Source organism: Talpa occidentalis, unplaced genomic scaffold, assembly GCF_014898055.3.
Source record: "Talpa occidentalis isolate TD23 unplaced genomic scaffold, MPIMG_talOcc4v2.1 talOcc4.6, whole genome shotgun sequence".
Classification (NCBI taxonomy): Eukaryota; Metazoa; Chordata; class Mammalia; order Eulipotyphla; family Talpidae; genus Talpa; species Talpa occidentalis.
This window is the reverse complement of record NW_023604972.1, coordinates 54,364,382-54,382,943: the sequence shown is the minus strand read 5'-3', so window position 1 is coordinate 54,382,943 and position 18,562 is coordinate 54,364,382.

Sequence of the window (18,562 nt, the reverse complement as noted above, 5' to 3'; positions counted from 1 at the left end):
ATCAATTGCAGGACTACAGATAACCTGAAACCATTTAAGTCAAAAAAAAAAAAAAAAAAAAAAAAAAAAAGAAAAAGAAAAAGAATGGCCTGCAGTTTAATTATAAACAGCCTATCTTGATTATGCCCTTAATGTTAGTTTTATTTCATGACTTCAAGAAAAATCTTCCTCAGCCTTCTTGGAGAAGCTCATGAAACTTTTTTTTTTAAGCAATTGGGGTTTGTGTGTGTGCGTGTGTGTGTGTGTTCAAATGCTGGAAATACTAAAATAGCGTAGAAAGAGGAGGAAAGGCAACCTGAGATTTTTAAAAAAAATGTTATACTGTGGAATGTGGTAGGGAAAGGAAATAGGAGTTTGGAAAAATTTCCTTCCATGCAAGCAAGTTTCTATCCGTGTACTTCAGAAGGAAGTAATAACCGCAGACGAAAGAATATGGTACGAAAGCAAACTATGTGACATCTGTAAGGCACAAAGACTGTGTTCTTTCTACTCAAAATAAAATGCTTAGGTTATGTTGTCTGGCAGATTCCGCTGGGAGTTTGTAATGTGTTTGTACCTGGATATCTTTATTTCCTGGAGCCCCTAAAAATAAAAGAACATAGACTATGTGACATTTAGATTTAGTCATCAACTAACCCTGAACTATTTTCACTAAGAACCTGTTGCACTGTAATTTGGGCAACAATGAATCATGTTTTCTGCTAGCCTTGGTGAACTGATAACCATGAACTTGGAAGCCCTGGAAAATTCAAGGTAGCCAGTTTTTCAAAGCATTTTAATAAGAAATTTTTCAAATGACAGAGCAGTAAGAGGTTCTACACTTTTCTCTCAGGGAAAAAAAAGTGTTTTCTGTTTTCTAGTTTCATTACTGTGAGTGATATTAGGCCTTGTTTTATTAATTGCATTGGCACATACTGAAATATTGGAAATAAGCAAAAGCCTTGAGTACTGGGATCAGACTGTGTCTGACAATGCAGCTCTCCACTTATTAGCTGCATGAACCTGTGCCTTCATTTGCAAATCCCCATTTGTAAGTGCGGATACTAATGACTATGACTCACGGAAATATTGTGAACATTAAATTACATGACACATACAAAATGTTAAAATAATTCCTGGCATATATTAAGTATTCAATATGTTCATTTTAAACATACATAGAAATGGTAAAGACTTCAGCCCATTCATCCAACGTTTTTGTCCAGTTTCCAACATATTGGAAACAACGTCAGGAAAATAGAGCTATTATTAAGGAAGATCAAAAAGTGATTTTTAGAATAGACTCTGATTGAGTCCAAGTTGAAGCATTGAAGATTCTGACATTTCATTTAAAACTTCTACCATTATTTTTCTAAAGCCCTCCTAGTTTTTTAAATTAAATTTTACTGAGAACTTTGTTTATTACACTGTTTAAATTTTATAACCTGAGATAATTTGAGCTACCTAAGTATAACCAAACTAGGAATCACTGTTGTGTGGAAACAGTGGAACTGAGGGAAGGGTAGATGTTAAAGCAAAATTGGAAATTTTTTTTAAAGTCCAAATGTCCACACTCCTTTCTACTGCTTTTCTAGGTTAAGAGCCACTGATATAATGGAAGGCAGAGAAACAGCCTAATAGATGAAATGTTGTAAGTGGCAGATTTTTACTGTGGATTTTATATAATGAAGGTTACTTACACAAGAACTCAGAACAGGAGACAACTTAAAATGGACTCCTAATCACCTCATTTTTCTATCTCTGTTTTCCTCTTGGATCATGCCCCCCAGGTGCTGGGGGGAAATGATGTCCTGAACCAACTCCACAAGCAGGTTTTATAGGCCCTACCCCCACCCCAGACAAAAGAGATCCAAGACACCAAGGACTACACATCCCATAATGTCATCACCACTGAAGGGAGGATACTGGGAACTGAGGGTGGAGTTAAGCGGCCAGGCTTGGTATATCACCAGACATGTGTGTCTTGGGGGGGCCCTTGGTTTTTCACCAGATTTCAGCGTGCTATTAGTGTTCCAGCTCAGCAGAACTGGTAGGATGCATTCACCAATTTCTCTCTCTTTTTTTCCTCCCTGACTTATTCCTTTCTTCATTTCCACCTTTTATAAATAAACCCTCTATTAACCTTTTTATGTGTACCTGTGGATGAGTCTCATTATAAGTCCCTTTTAAACACCATGTGAGGATCTACAGTCAGGCCAACACATTTCACATTGGGGTTGCCCTGTAACACAGGACAGGGGATTTCTCCCAAACCTTTCTTTTTATGCCTTGTTCTTGACTTTCTTGGGGTGTCTTTCCCCTTCTGTTTCAGACTCCATCCTGTCTCCTTTCCTGTCCCAGAGTCTGGACTCTTCTTGTTCCCAATACTGATCAACCATGAACTTCCCTGCACAATCAAAAATCTAGTTGTGAGTTTCTAATATGCTTAAAATTTGATTATTAGTAATCCTTGGTCTGTGACACACTCTCATCCTTGGTCCAGGCATAAATTTTATTAGTTTACTTACATATTTATTTGTTAGATAAATGACAGTATGCACCATCCGGCATGAAAAAGAGATTGTATTTCTCACGTCTACCATGTTCTCCCCTACCCTGTACTATGCTTCTGGAAGCAACTATCTTGCAACGTCTGTTTTCCCTTTGCCATTTAGAACAATAGTTTTACCATAATATAAATATTTTTAAAAAGCATGGTGGGCAGTTTTAGTAGCTTTCAATATTTTTGTTCTTAAGAGAAGTATGATAGATCCATTCTTGGGAGACTCACTTTATGCTCAAATTTTATTTCTAGAATACATTTACATTCACTTTTTTTGCACTAAAATATTTCACTAGGTAAATGCACCACAGTTTGTCTTTTCTAGTTGATGTCGTTTTTTGGAGTCTGTGGGTTTGGAGAGCGGGATCCTTGGGTTCACTCCAGGAAAGGTTTCACCAGAGCGCCCCTTTCAGCAACACGCGGCTAGTTTCTTCATGAGACAGAGACGTTATTTATATTTAAAGGGCAGGTTTATTAGGGAAAGGGAGAGAAGAGTAAAAGACACAAGCGGGCAGGAAGAGCTGCCCCTTTGTGGGGGTAGCGTTAGGTTTTATAATCTTCATTTGGTAGGGAGGGGCTCATCTTTGTGAGTTGTCAGCTGGTTGCTGATTTGGGACAACTCTATAGAATTTGAAAGGGACTAGAGATTCTACAGTGGGCTCAATCTCCATATCTTTACCCTTGGATCTGCGGCTAGACACTCCCTACAGCAGTCTGATACCTGCTTGGATCTTATGCTTTGTAATCTAGGTGTTGGTCTTAAGGATCTTGGTTTCTATAACTGGGTCAATGGCTATGCTAATCCCTTCTACCCCACCTCCAGCTCTTGGCATTGTGTGAGGTTTCTGGTCTTGTGGAGCCAGGTTTCTGGTCTTGTGGAGCCTTCTTTCCAGTTTTTCTATTCTTATCCTCCATCACAGTGTCATTGGGCATATGGGTTTTCCCTACTTAAACAGAAATGACTATATGAACACTCTCGTTTGCATGTTTCCTAATGTATAGGAGCAAGAATTTTTTTTTTGCATCTATATTTAGGAGTAGAATTGCATTCCATCATAGAAGATATGAATTTCTAACCTAAAAGATAATGCCAATTTGTTTCCCAACATAGTTGGAACCAATTTGTACTTTCTTCAGTAAAAAATAAACAAGTCCATTGTCCCACACCCTCTCCGCTATGTGATGGTATTGAACTTCTCCAATTTCCTCATGTATTAGGCTTTAAATGATATCTTATTGTGCTCTTCTTAATAGCCTAAATATATCTTTTATATGTTTTTGCTACCATATTTTTGCCAAGACGTTGCAAATATTTTGTCTCAGTTTATCATTTTCTCACTTGTTTAAAGATAGTTCTCAGTATGCAAACATTTCAAATTTACTGTATGAGAGAAATCTGCTATCATGGGTGTTCGGGGGAAGGGAGGCTTGAAAAACAGTGAAAAGGAAAATCTCTCCAATGAGTCGTTCCAGGCTATATACCTGATCATCTGCTGTGTGAGCAGAGAGAAGTGGCCCAAGACCTCAGCACATTTGGACTCATGGACAGTGGCAAATGTTTAACCAGTTGGTCAGGGACAGTATTGGTTTCCTAGAGTTGCCATACAAATTGCCACAAATTAGACGTTTTAAATTTATTCTCTCATAGCTCAAGGAAGGCAGAAACCAAGATTTTGGCAGGGTTTGTTTTGTTGGAAGTTCTGAAAAAGTCATCCCAAACCTTTTTCCTAGCTTCTGACAGCTGCCAGCAATCCTTAGCATCCTTTAAATCTCTAGATTTTTTTTCACTCTAATCTCTGCCTCTATCATCACACTGCCTTCTCTGTGTGTCTCCAATATCCTCCCTTATTCTTACAAGAACATCAGCCATTGAATTTAGGGTCCACACTAAATCCAGGATGATTTCATTTTAAGATTTTTAATTAGGGGTCTCCCCGGTGGCGCAAGGGGTTAAGACGCAACCTATGAAACTATCCACAGCCACTGCAGTACGAGTTCGATCCTGGCTAGGAAAGTGACCCGCATGGCAAAGCAGACCTCTCCCGTCTCACCCGCTGCTCCCCTCAGCAGTGTGTTTTCAGTCGATTTGCCTGTTCTGTTCCCCCCTCTGCCTCTGGTGAATCCTCTCATCCCTCCACACCTCTGGCCTGTACCCCAGTTTTTATATGCATAAATAAATGAATCTTTTTTAAAAAGATTTTTAACTAATTATAAATATAAAGACACTTTCCAAATAAAGGCATATTCTGAGATTCCAGGTAGATATAAATTAGGATAACTTTGTTCTACGTACTATAGGGGCCTGAAAGAAAGATTGGAATAGAAGGGAAAAATGAAGTCTTGGAAACAGGCATGTAATTGGACATTAGAAAATAAGCATGAAGTATGAAGGGTTTTGTAACACATAACACCCACCCAAGAGTGCCAGCATGGAAGGGGCACCAAAGGACCAGCTAGATAAAAATGACTCAGCCAGTTGATAGTAGTCATTCTATGTCATCAGTCACCCTCTGCTAGTGTTGGGGGAAAGGATGTCCTGAACAAAATCCACAAAGAGGTTTTATGGACCCCACCCCCACCCCAGACCAAAGAAATCCAAGACACCAAGGACTACAAATCCCATAATGTCATCACCACCAAAGGGAGGATACTGGGAACTGAGGGTGGAGTTAAGTAGCCAGGTTTGGTATATAACCAGACATATGGGCTTTGGAATTCTTGGTTTTTCACCAGCTTTCAGCATGCTATTGGGGTTCCAGCTCAGCGGAACTGGTAAGACACATTCACTAATTTATCTCCCTCTTTTTCTCCCTGAGTTATTCATTTCTTCATTTCCCCTTTTTAGAAATAAACCCTTTATTACCCTATTTGTGTGTACCTACAGTTGAGTCGCATAAGTCCCTTTTAAGCATGTGAGTGAGGACCCACAGTCAGGCCAACCCATATCACATTGGGGTTGCCCTGTAACACTAGCACAATGAACAAGTAGATGAAGTGGCTTTGCCATAGAGAGGAGCTATGCATGTGCCCAACATAGGCTCCTCATCACCTACATGATTTAGGAATTACTCCTGCCAAATGTACAACCTGCAAGCAAGAGAGACCAATGCTGAGTGCACCATCTAACATCACACTCACTGCATCTTGCTTTCCTTATTCAGCAGTAATTTGTGGACACTCCTGAAAATCATGTGGATTAGACCAAATTCATTATTTTTATTTTTTTTTTTTTTTTTTTTTTTTTTTTTAAAGATTTTATTTTTATTTATTTATTTATACAAGCACTGGGTACAGTCAGAAGTGTGGGAGGGTGAGAGAATTCACCAGAGCCAGAGCGGGGAGCAGAGCAGGCAGAAGGACCGAAGTACACTGCTGAGGGGAGCAGCGGGCGGCAGGAGAGGTCTGCGCGCCATGTGGGACCCTCCTCCGGTGGCCGGGGAGCAGCCAGGGATCGAACCGGTGCTGCAGAGGCTGCGGGCAGGTTTGCAACCCAGCGCTCAACCGCTGCGCCACCGGGGAGGCCCCAAATTCATTATTTTTAATGATCACATAATATTCCATGGCATTCCAAACTTTTCCTGCCATGGTCTCCTTTCATATTATATAATCCTATAAAATTTCTTGTGCCGTGGGAATATGGGTCAAGTAGCCAAGAACAATAGATCGTGGGGACACCTGAGAAGCTCCCGTCTAACTAGATTCCCCCCAAACAACACACTTCCTCTCCTTCTGCTCCAATTTCACATTGTACATCCAACTTCAACAGTTCAGAGAGGAATTAAATTTCTGTAAGTGATAAGTTTAATCCTGGGAATTGAGGATTAAATTTATTTTTAAAACCTATTTTTAGTCACAGGCTAATAATGCTACTTTTCTTTCAAATAAATGATGAAACAGAAATCCTTTGAACAGCTTTCCAGGAGACTTGGCAGTAAGATAAGAGTGCTAAAAGTGCTAGCTGCAAGAGCATTCTCAGAGCAACAGCAAATAGAAGGTCAAAGCAAGTGCACAAAATTCCAATGTGAAATTTCATATAGGTCCTTTTGGAGTTCACTGTATGTGCACGACATTTTTCAATAATAGACCTCAAATTGATTTAGGAAGAAGAAATAGAGGTGATTAAAGCCAACCTGTCTCCCCTCCAGTTGTCCATAGTAAGGCAGTGGTGCCGCAGGATGTCCTTACATGGTATTTGTTTCCTGTTGTCCCCGAGTAAAGTTTGCTGGGATACAGTAGGACAAGTGGTACTTGCCATTTCCTGGAAGACAACCACAAGGCCGACTCTGTAATTACTCAGAGGCCCTGTCTGAGTACTGCAGCAGTTATCGGTCATGGTAACCGGAAGAAGAGACTTATTGAGCTCCTGGGTAGATACGCTGGGCATGGAGAAAGAAGGGTCCAAACAACATATGTTGATGTCCTACCAGGAAAGCTTTCCGTTTAACATTGCTGCAAGAAACATTCTGCACAAGAGGGCTTATGACCCTTTCAAACTGTTCTGCCATTCAAAATAGCTGAATGGGGGCAAAATCTCTTGGAAGTAAATCAAAATTTCTTGATTATTTAGAGATGCAGTTTATATTGACAACAAATGCTGTTGTACTGTAAACTTTCCTTTTTGTAATGCAAGTGCCTGAACAAAGATTGAGGCTGAAGCTTCCATATCAAAGGATCACCCCCCTCTGAGATAGCTAATCCAAACATGTGGCCAGACCCAGAACTAGCAAAGAGCCAGGCCTCCTCCTGCTATTGAGACTCATTTGTTTTACAAATTCTGGTTGATGTTGGTAAAGGGTGAGTTGGGATTGATTTGTCTCTTTCCATTTTCCTTCTTTTGTCTTTCTTCCTGTGCTTTGAATTCCTAGCCTTAGAATTTGAAATGCACCAGTAAAAAGTAAGCCCAAGAAATCCTAAAAATTCCACCCTCTGCCCCCAATAAAAGGACTTCAAATCCCTTCTCTCTCTACCTGTGACTTCATTGTTGAAACAGGGCAAGCTAGGGTTATTAGGCAGTTTTAGGGACAGTGCAGGAGGTGACCTCTGAAGAATTTAGGAAGGCTTCAGAGATAAGGACAATCAAGGGAATGTAACCAATTCCACTGGGAAAAACAAACATCCTAGGACTAGGACAATATTGTTAAGGATGATCCTGGTTTTCTTCAGGTGATAAAATAAAGCGATAAGCATAACAAATGGGGGAAAAAAAAAACTGTTAAATAAGGAATGTGAACTTCCCCCACTTAATACCCTCTGGGAGCTAGCCAATCAGGAAGAGAGACTGAAATATTAACATAATGAGAGAGAGAAAGTATATATTCCAAAAGTAATATCCAATACCGGCTCATCTCGGCCCCTCCCAGGTATCTTATACCTGGGAGTCTTTCTTCTTTGTCTCTTTTCTTCCTAAATAAAACTCTTCTTTCAAAGACAAAATTTGTCTCTCTCTGCTTACTTACTCCAAAAAGTCTGTGAATTCCTTTCTACAGTTTCGCGAGACAAGAACTCGTGGTAAAGCGGCAGCATTTGTTACACACGCTGGCATCATTGTGACCCAGGTGTGCTGTGTAATTTCCAGGTCTTATAGTAATATATGTTTTTTTTTTCAAGTTTCTTGATGGTTATTGTTGATCTATCCTTATGATTGCAAGCAAGACCCGAAGGGTTAATCCAGTTGTAATATCAGTATCTGAGACAAACACAAACACCTGTCTTAGGCTTAACTAAATTTTATAACTTCTTGTCTTGCCTAACTGGATCTCTGGTTGAAAAAAATCACTGCTCTGCCAGCTAACTGCTAGTTTTAAATGACTGCTAGGAAGAATCCACCAACAATTTTATTTCCCTGCAATGCAACGTGTGTATTAGCTGTGATTAACATCAGCACATCTAATTTAATGACAAACAGACCTATTCTGATACCATGTCTAAAATATGTGACTATTTGTAATTACTTCCCTTGAAAACTATAACTCTTTGTTACAATAAATAGTAATCAAATTATTTTCCAAAGTATATCTACTTTTCTTGATTAAAACCTCAATTATTGTTAATGATTTGATTTTATTGTCTCAAGAAATTTCTATAACCTATTAGAGGTGGTTTTCAATCTTTATCCCAGGGACTCATACTTCACAAGAAATTTTCCCTGAGGGATAAACAGATAAAAGTTGATTTATTCTGATTAAAATAGCTTGGCATTCTCTCCCCTCCTTGCATTACCCTCATAATGTAGGCATTGTGGGTAATCGCAGTGGTATCAGTTTGAATCTTAATCATACAAAATAATATCTATCCACAAACGCAAAAGAACTCTCGTAAGTAATAACATTGGAAATACACCTGTGAATGACTTCTGATCACCAGAGCAGTGACTCCATTATGGCTCAAGGAAGTATGAGAAAAAAGATCATTTGGAAAATGCTTTAAAGTTCAAATCAATGTTGTCTCTTGACTTTAAATTGACCTACTTTGGGGCATTCCTGTTGGCACAAGGGGTTGAGCACAGCGCTTGAAGTTGTCTGCAGCTTCTCCAGCACGAGTTCAATCCCTGGCCAGAGAGCTACCCACATGGTTCAGCAGACCTCTCCTGACTCCCCTGCTGCTCCCCTCAGCAGTGTACTTCGGTCTATCTGCGTATTCTGTTCCCTGCTCTGTCTCTGGTGGATCCTCTCACCTCCCACACCTCTGGCCTCTACTCCAGTTCTTGTAATCATAAATAAATCTTTAAAAATAAATTAATTAATTGACCTACTTCAAAACTAATGAATTTTTTTTCTGATAATGTCTTCATTACATACAAACTGTTTGAAATGATCTTCCTTTGTGATTGTGGTTGAATAAAGTACCATATTTATTGAGTTAATTAGGCTGTATTTGTTTTGGCTTAAGGATCCCAAAGTCTGGTTTCTTATACAAGAAAAGTGTTTTGTTATCTCATATGTAAAAGTCCAGAGATAGACCATCCAAGGATGGAAAGATAGATCTGCCATCCTAGTTATAAACCTTCCATCTCTGGGTCTAAAATAGCTGTTCCAGCACCCTCCATTCATAAATATGTCCCAAGTTGTAAGAAGGAAAAAAGGAGATAAAGTGTGTATTACCCATTTCTTATAAGCATGTGACCTGGAAGTGGTGTACATCACTTCGGTTGCTGTTCTATTGTCAATAACTTTGTCACAAGGCACGTTTAGCTGCAAGTGGTTGTGGGGAAACATCTCCAGCAGTGCCTACTGATACCCAGGAGTTTAATATTAAGAGAAAAAGATAGAGTGGGTATTGATGGACAATTGTCAGTCTCTCCTCAATCATAACCAGCGCCTTACCCCTTCCATTATTTTCAATATGTCATAAGACCAAGCACAATTGGAATGAATGGGGACTTTGGCACTCAAAGATGTTATTTAAATTACAGCCCAAGGAGCTCCATGACTGCTTCTAATTTGGGAATCTGATATGTATTCTCCCCCACCCAGTCTTCACCTTACTTTAATATCTTCACAGCATTCACCAATTTCTATTAATAAGCAATTTCACTTCAGTGATGAACAAATCAGTATAGAGGGATAGGGGGACTCTTTTGCTTTAAATGTTTTTTTTTTTTTTTTAAGTGCTATCAAACACTGAAGTTTCTTTGAAAGTAGACTTTGTGTTTTTTTTTTATCTTCTCACATTGCCAAGTGATATAGCAGCAGCAGTTATAGAATAGCAGTAGAAGTAATTGTTATAGTAGATGAGAGAAATAGACATGGCCTTTTATTGCACACTCACTATAGGTCAGGCCTTTCCTAAGTCATTTGCCTAAACTATTTTATTGGATCATAATAACAATCCATTGCAGTAAAAAAAAAAAAAAAAAAATTGCCACTTTTTAAATGAAGAAGCTGAATCAATGTGAAGCGTCTTGCTCCAAGCTGAATAGCAAGTCGTGGTAAAGCCAGACTTGCAATACATAGCAGTCTAACTGCCTACTTTGGAGAACATGCCTAAGAAATACCCTTTATTAAGGCACTGTGGTAGCTATTTCATATATATATTATCTCATTTTATCCTCATAATAATCTCTTGGTGTTAGGGGAGGTGGAGTCCACAAAGCCTGTATGGAATTAGCTTTAGGACATCCTTTTCCCCCTTAATTCCATACAGGCTTTGTGGACTCCACCCCCCCTAACAATGGTACTATTTACAGATGGGAAAACTGAAAATTAAAAAGATCAGATGACTTTCCTTTAGCACATGGCAATTAAGTAATGAAGCCAAGATTTAAAGCCTGGCAGCCTGATTCTTATCCTCCAAACTAACACAGAACTCATGTTCAGTATTGCATTCACTAATAGCATCTGTATATGAGGGGGAAAAGCTTAAGCTAACATGACTTTATCATCTTTTCATAACTTTTCCATCCTTCTTTCTAATTCAGTCAGAGCACACTGGAATATCAAGTTAAAACAGTTTCCCAAGAGTGAGCAGGTGGGTTTATGGAACTACATTTGTTTTGTCTGATGAGTCATCTTCATCTTCTGTCTGGTAAAAATGAAGTTGTTTTGTCTCACTGTGGCCCTGAATGATATTTAAAACTATATCCAGAGATATCTTGAGTTTGTCGTCTTTGCCTGACTACAAAAACAAAACCAGGTATGAGCATGAAGACTGAGTGTATGGAGATGAAAAGGATAAGAAGTTAGTGAGTGAACAGGAGTTTCTTAGCTGTATCATTGCAAAATCTGCTCTCATTTCTCCTTTGTCTCACACACACTACTAAACTCATTGGAAATAGTCACCAATAAGCAGCTCTATCCAAGCATTTTTCCCACACCTCAGCAAGGACAACCCTACAAACAACTGTAAATTATAATACAAGTCACTGTCTCTCCCCATTTCTATTTTGCCGTCCTTCTGTCCTTGTTTTGTGGTGTCTTCAAGCCACCATCTTGACTGTCACAAATTTCTCATCTAACATTCCTACCCTAACTACAGTTTTCTATCCTTGCCTACACTTAACCAATCCACTCACATATTCATCAACTATGCATGGAGTGATGACTATGAACCAGGCACTTGAGAGATACATTAAAAAATAAAACACATAACAATTCCAGGTGCTCCCTGGTGGTGCAGGGATTAAGGTCTCAGTGCTATCAAGTTATTCCAGCTACTCTGGCATAAGTTCGGTCCCCAGCCAAGGAGCTAACCCATGTGGCACTCTCCACAAGACCTCTCCTGTCTTGCCTGCTGTTCCCCTTGTTAGGGGAAAAAGGATGTCCCGAAGCTAACTCCATATAGGCTTTGTGGACTCCACCCCCAACCTAGGTCAAAGTCAAAGACACTGGGAACTCCAAATCCCATCATCACCAAAGGGAAGGTGGCTGGGACCTGAGGGTGGGGTTAAGCAGCCAGGTGGATACAAAATGCAGACACGTGTGCTTTGGGGATTCCCCCATTTTGGCTCTCCGCCAGCTCGCAGCGTCCAGCCAGCTCTGAGAGTGACTTTGGGTTTCCAGGTCGTTGGATCGGGTAGGACGCATTAAAGACTTTATTTCCCTATTTTTTTCCCTGAGTTGTACATTTTCCTTATTTCCTTTTCTCTTGTAAATAAACCTTTTATTAACCTTTTGTGTGTGTGTGTGTAGTAGAGTATTCATAAGTCCCTTTAAAGCGCGCGGGTGAGGACCCACAGCCAGGAACCTGTTTTAATATCGGGGTTGCTCTATAACAGCTTGGCGCCCAACGTGGGGCACCAAATCTGTTATAGGACAGGGAGAGGGGCAGCCCAAACCCCGCAAACCTGCCTATTCTAAATGGGTTCTGCCATCCGCCACATCAACACAAAACATATGAGACTTTAATGGGAAGGAACTTTAATAAAACTAGGAAACAATACAGGTAAGGCAGAGTCTAGTTTCTAAATGAAGCACCCAAAGTTACCCATCCCCTCGTGGGTAAAACTCCATCCATATGGGATCGGCCCAGAACAAGGCCCCAAAGCCTGCCACAAGTCTAAAGCATCTTCCAGTGGGGACCCACAGAAAAGGGTCAGAAACAACCAGACAAGCCTGGAAGGAAAAGAGCAAAATCAATATCAAGATAAAAGCTGCCATTGTCACCTCCCCACGTGTCTCACCCACATCTGTGTCACCCAGTCCACGACCAAAAGACAAACGCAGTTTCTTCACGTGTCTCTAGGCTCCATGCGCCTCCTCCAGGTCTCCTGGCTCCGTCCTGCTTCCTTCCTTCCTCAGTCTTTTCTGCAGCTTCTCCTCTTCCTGCTCAGCTCCACCCTCCCTTGGGTGGGGCAGGGAACCTCCCCCTTTCCTGGGGACCACCCTGTTACACCCTCAGCAGTGTGTTTCAATAAATCCTCCTGTTCTACTCCCCACTCTGTCTCTGGTGAATCCTCTCACTCCCCGCCCCCACACCTCTGGCCTGTACCCCAGTTCTTGTATGCATAAATAAATAAATAAAACACATAACAATTCTTGCCCTCAAGAAGATTATACTTGGCAGAGGTTGAAAAAAAATAAATACAATGTATTATAAGTGAGTAAATTATTTAGTTTGTCAGAAGAGCATTAGTATTGTGTTAGAAGGAGAGACATTGAAAGGCAGGGGAAATAAAGGATCAGGGAAGCCAAGGGGAGAAGGCAAAGGTGTGGTTTGCATATTAAATAGTATGGTCAGAAGAGGTCTCTCTAAGGAGAAACAGGGGCAAAGACTTGAGGTCAGGAGAGTGAGCCAAGTGGATAAACTACAAAAAACATTCCAGGCTCAAGAAAGAGCAAATACAAAGGCTCCAGCCTAGAGTGTGTGAAGAGTTTGAGGAGCAGCAAGGAGGCCAGCAAGGAGCATAAAGAGTGAGGGAGAGAGACGAATGGAGAAGGGAAGAGGTAAGAAAAGGTGGCAGCCACTGCTGTCTTTACCCGGTTTAAAAAAAAAAAAAAAAAAAACTGCAAGGGCTTTCAATGTTAAATTAGGTGCAAATGGAGGTAAATTGCTTTTTATTTTGCATTTAATTAATGTAAACAGAATGTTTCTCCTCTTTTAGAAAAATATATAAAAACCTAAGAAATGACATAATGGGAATGACCAAAGACGGATCCAACTCAATCTTCTCCATCCAAAATATTTCCAGCTTTCTGAATGGAAGAGTTTTATGCTAGACCCTGATCATTAACTTCTCCTTAAAAAATCTGTTAGACTTTTGTAAAAAATGGACAGAATGCCATTTTAACACATATTTTAGTTTGCACGAACTTGAGAGAAGACATTCTGTATGTTAAAGATAGGACGGCCCAAGCCATCACGCTTGCCAGAGGGGTCCTTCATTTATGTTGCAGACTCTACCATCATCTCAGCCCTATCCTCAGGAAGTTCAGAGTTCTATAAATTGAAAAAAGAAACAGTTTCTCCCAACAACATTTTGGGGATTTAGGTGTTTTAGACGTCTGGTTAAATCATATTTTTTTTTTTATTTTAACCCCAAATTAATATTTAAGTGAAGTGATTTTTTTCCTCTGGTTTCTGGTTTCTGGTTTGGGTGGTATATAATTATATAATCACTAAAATAATAAAATTATTAAACTTTAAGAGGAAATATATTAAGACAAAGAACATCTTACTCATCTAAGCTCATTTTGTATTTTGTTTAGAGAATATGCCAATAGCTACTTGGATAAAGGGTGAGACCCAAAGGGAATACTCAAGTAACAAAATGTACTTGTTGCAATACACAATTAATCTAGGGGGACAGAACAAGTTGTTGGAGAAAAATATCCTTCAGGAAAAGGAGCCAGACAGAGGCCAGAGACAAGGACAGGGAGGGGAGACGCCGTAATGGCACAGCCCAGGAAGACCAAGAGAGCAAAAAGTTCGGCTGTGGATTTTTTATTTATTTCTGTTTTTTTTAAAGATTTATTTATTTATGCATACAAGAACTGGGATACAGGCCAGAGATGTGGGGGGGAGGTGTGAGAGGATTCACCAGAGACAGAGTGGGGAACATAACAGGCAGATGGACTGAAATACACTGCTAAGGGGAGCAGTGGGAGAGTCAGGAGAGGTCTGCTGTGCCTTGTGGGTAGCTCCCTGGCCAGGGATTGAACTCGTGCTGCAGTGGCTGCAGATAGCTTCGTAGGTTGCATCTTAACCCCTTGCGCCACCAGGTAGGCCTGGCTGTGGATTTTTTACATGGACTTTTTCACCTTCTCTATATTATCCCCAAAAGGGACAACTGACACAGGAATTTTAAATTTCACAAAATCAATCAAACTTTTAAAAAAAAGTTGCCCTGAACCAATATGACTACGAAATCTGGAGCTATTTTCTCTTAAATAGTGAAACTCACTTCCTTAGGCGTCTTTAGTGCTGGAACAGCTTCTGGTGACTGATGGTACATTTTCCCCCCTAATGAAGGAGGAAATGGCAACCATTATTAACCCTGGGCTACATGGGATGACATCACCAAGACAAGAAACAGTAAATAACTTAGAAAGAAAAAGGGGAAATGTTAACTATGCTATAGGACAGGGTTTCTCGTGCTGTCACTACAGATATTTTGGACAGAATAAGTCTTTGTTCAGAGGTTTGTGGGGGCTGGGCATTGCAGAATGTTTAGAACATCTCTAGCTAAGTAGCACTGAGATGATGGCAGCACTTTCCCAGTCTTGACAATAAAAAATGTCCTCAGACTTTGCTAAAAACAAAATCACCAACAGAAGAGTCTGTCATGAGATAATCCAGTTACAACCCTTACCTAGCTGATGCTCACCCTCAAAAACTATCTTTAGGGCCTTCCCGGTGGCGCAGCAGGTTGAGCGCAGCGCTGTGAAGCTGTCCGCAGTCTCCGCAGCGCAAGTTCGATTCCCAGCCGGCCAGGGAGATTCCCACATGCCGCGGCAGATCTCTCCTGTCACCCGCAGCTCCCCTAAGCAGCGTATTTTGATCCCCTCAGCCTGTTCTGTTCCCCGCTCTGTCTCTGGTGAATCCTCTCACCCTCGCGCGCCTCTGGCCTGTACCCTAGCTCTTGTGTAAAAATAAATAAATCTTTAAAAAAAAGAAAAACTATCTATAAACAAATGAGGTTGATATATCAGTACTTTTGAAAACTCTGACAGAAGTTTTAAAAGTTCATCAGAAATAAAAAGGAAATTTCAGAATTCTGGTTAGATGTGATCCAACCTTAACGCTTTGCAATGGCTATGTGGATAGTGTGCAAAGACAAGATACATTTTTATATAAATTGGAATGTGTTGATGTGATGAAGACATGTAACACACATGAACATTTTTATCAATTGCTAAAGAAACCAGAAGTCTGAACCTTTTATTTCCTTGGTCAAAAGTAAGCTTCCTCTCCTTCTTTGTGAAATAAAGATATAGTTTGAAAACGCACCTGCCCATTTGGCTCAATAGTTAAGTCTTGTCTGGCTGTGGTGTAAAAATAGACCTGCCTCTGTCTGAACATGAAAATAGTACGGCCCCAAGAAAACCAAATGTCTTCGAGTGGCAAAAGATATTTACTTTTATAAAAAAGCCGTTTCCTCCAGTGGATATTTTGGGATTGTGTAGGTGTTCTGTGGAGGTAAGAAGGTATGTAGGGCTCAGAGCAAACTTGTAAAAGCATAGCCTCCTGCAGTAATTGAGAAGCTTGTGATATTCACAACTTTCTCCATGTCAGGGTGAGAATCTATGATGGTGTGAATATTCTCCCCGCTGGAAAATTTTTGGAAATGTGATAATGATCCTAACTCACTGTCCAATCTTTGTGGAACACTTGTATTCATTCATTCTTTCAATTGTTATTGAAGACTTAGTCATCACTGTCCTAAACTCTTACAATGTATTTGTAAACAAAGAAAAACAGTTGCCCTTCTGAGATTTAAAAAAAGTAACTGTGTATTTAAAACAAAAGTATATATTTAAAGTGAGTATAGAGATATAATTTATATTCGGTTTATATGGCTATAAATTAGATTAGAAGATTATAAATGAAATAGGGAAAAATAGAATCGAGTCGGGTTGACAAGTTTTCCTGAAGGGCTAATTTGTAGCCCACGCTGTCTCTCAACTCTGGCACTATATGCAGCATAATCAAGACATAAAAAATTGAGTATGACTGAGTCCAGTAAAGCTTTATTTATAGGAACTGGTGGTCATAGTTTGCCAACCCCTCAGATAGGGTGAAAGGAACCAGGAGTTGGAGGGCAGGCAGTGTCACCAACTTTATGTAAGATGGTAGATCTGTTTATCTATTTACCTCTTCACTGAAGAGGTAACAGTCAATTACAAACTAGAAGAGGTAAGCAAGTCACAGTGATGGTTACACAGAGGAAGGGATTCCAGATAGAAAGGCGGCCAGCTCTGAGACCTGTGGCAGGAATGTTTTGGGGATGTTTTGAAGCTCAGGAAGGGTCTTTCTGGAAAAGTCACATGAGGTGTAAGCACTCTTAACTACTATCTCCAATTCATGTTTTTTCTTCCTTCCTTTCCCTCCTGTCTGTTAAATGAAACTTTTTTTTTGTTTTTTTAAGATTTATTTATTAATACAAGAACCAGGGTACAGGCCAGATGCATGGGAGTGTGAGAAGATTCACCAGAGACAGAGCGGGGAACAGAACAGGCAGACTACGAAATACACTGCTGAGGGGAACAGTGGGTGAGACAGGAGAGGTCTGCTTCGCCACGTCTGATTCTCGCCTGCAGGTGGGGATCGAACCCGCGCTGCAGAGGCTGTGGACAGCTTCACAGCACAGCGCTCAACCGCCTGCACCACCAGGGAGGCCCTAAATTAAACATGTTTTACTACAATGAGTAAGGGCTCCAAAAAGACCTTTTCCTGACCAAGGAAAGGAAGAGGCATTGATGTTTTTGTTATTGTTCCCATTAAAGGCTTTGGTTCAGCTCAATAGTGCAAACAACAACAGATGAAGGCAAGAATGTCTCACCACAGAGCTTCCTCTGGGACTCTTTTATCAGTACATTTTAACCTCAATAAAGCTACAGAATGAAGGTTTATAATTTTTAAAAGCAACTATAAAATACTGCCTTCTTATTCACTTGGCCTATTTATTAATGAAGTGTTTTTTAGAGGTAACTGATTGTAATATTTTACAGAGCTAGAAGAAAGGCTAAATTGCTAGTAAGCCTATCTTCCAAAAAAAAAAAAAAATTCTGAAACTTTAGATCCCGAAGTGTTGCTAAGGAAAGGTAAGGTAAACTTCCAGATGCCATCAGAACAAAGCCAATCCATGTTCTCGAGTTGGAAGGAGTTGCCAGAATGTACAATGCTGTCCCTTTCCCTGTCACTTAGAAAACTCCTACTCATCCTTGAGTACAAAGACACATCTTAAAGTTTAGTCCAGTCCTCCTTTCTTTATTTTTTTAAGAGAATAATTTTTTTTTAATGTAATTGAGGTAACACTATTTACAGCTCAGTATATGTTTCAGAGGTATAGGTTCACACCACTGCAAATCAGGGAAATAATTTCATGGGTTTTTTCCTCACCGGATACCTTATGCCCCTTTGGTCCTTTCTCCCTCTCCCCCATCCTCTTAACTTCAGAAACCTCAATTTGACTATTAGTGTCTACTAGTTTTTATAAATATTTTGCTTAGTCAAATTGTCCACTGTGTAAATGTCTGATATTTGTCTTTGTTGTTCTGACTTATCTTAACTATATGGAAGTCCCTCGAACTCTTTCCATTTTACTGTAAGTGGCAACATTTGTCTTCCTTTATGGTTGATTGGTAATCTTTTATGTGAATATATGAGCTATAGTAAATAATGCTGAAATAAACATTATAGAGCATGTAATTTTTGAGTTGATGGTGTCATGTTCTTTGGACAGATACCCAAGAGAAAGATTGCTGGATCATGTGGTATTTCCATTTTTGTTTTTGGGATTTTTTTTTAAGAGTTATTTATTTATGCATACAAGAGCTGGGATGCAGGCCAGAGATGTGGGGTGTGAGAGAGACAGAGTGGGGAACAGAACAGGCAGACTGACTGAAATACACTGCTAAGGGGAGC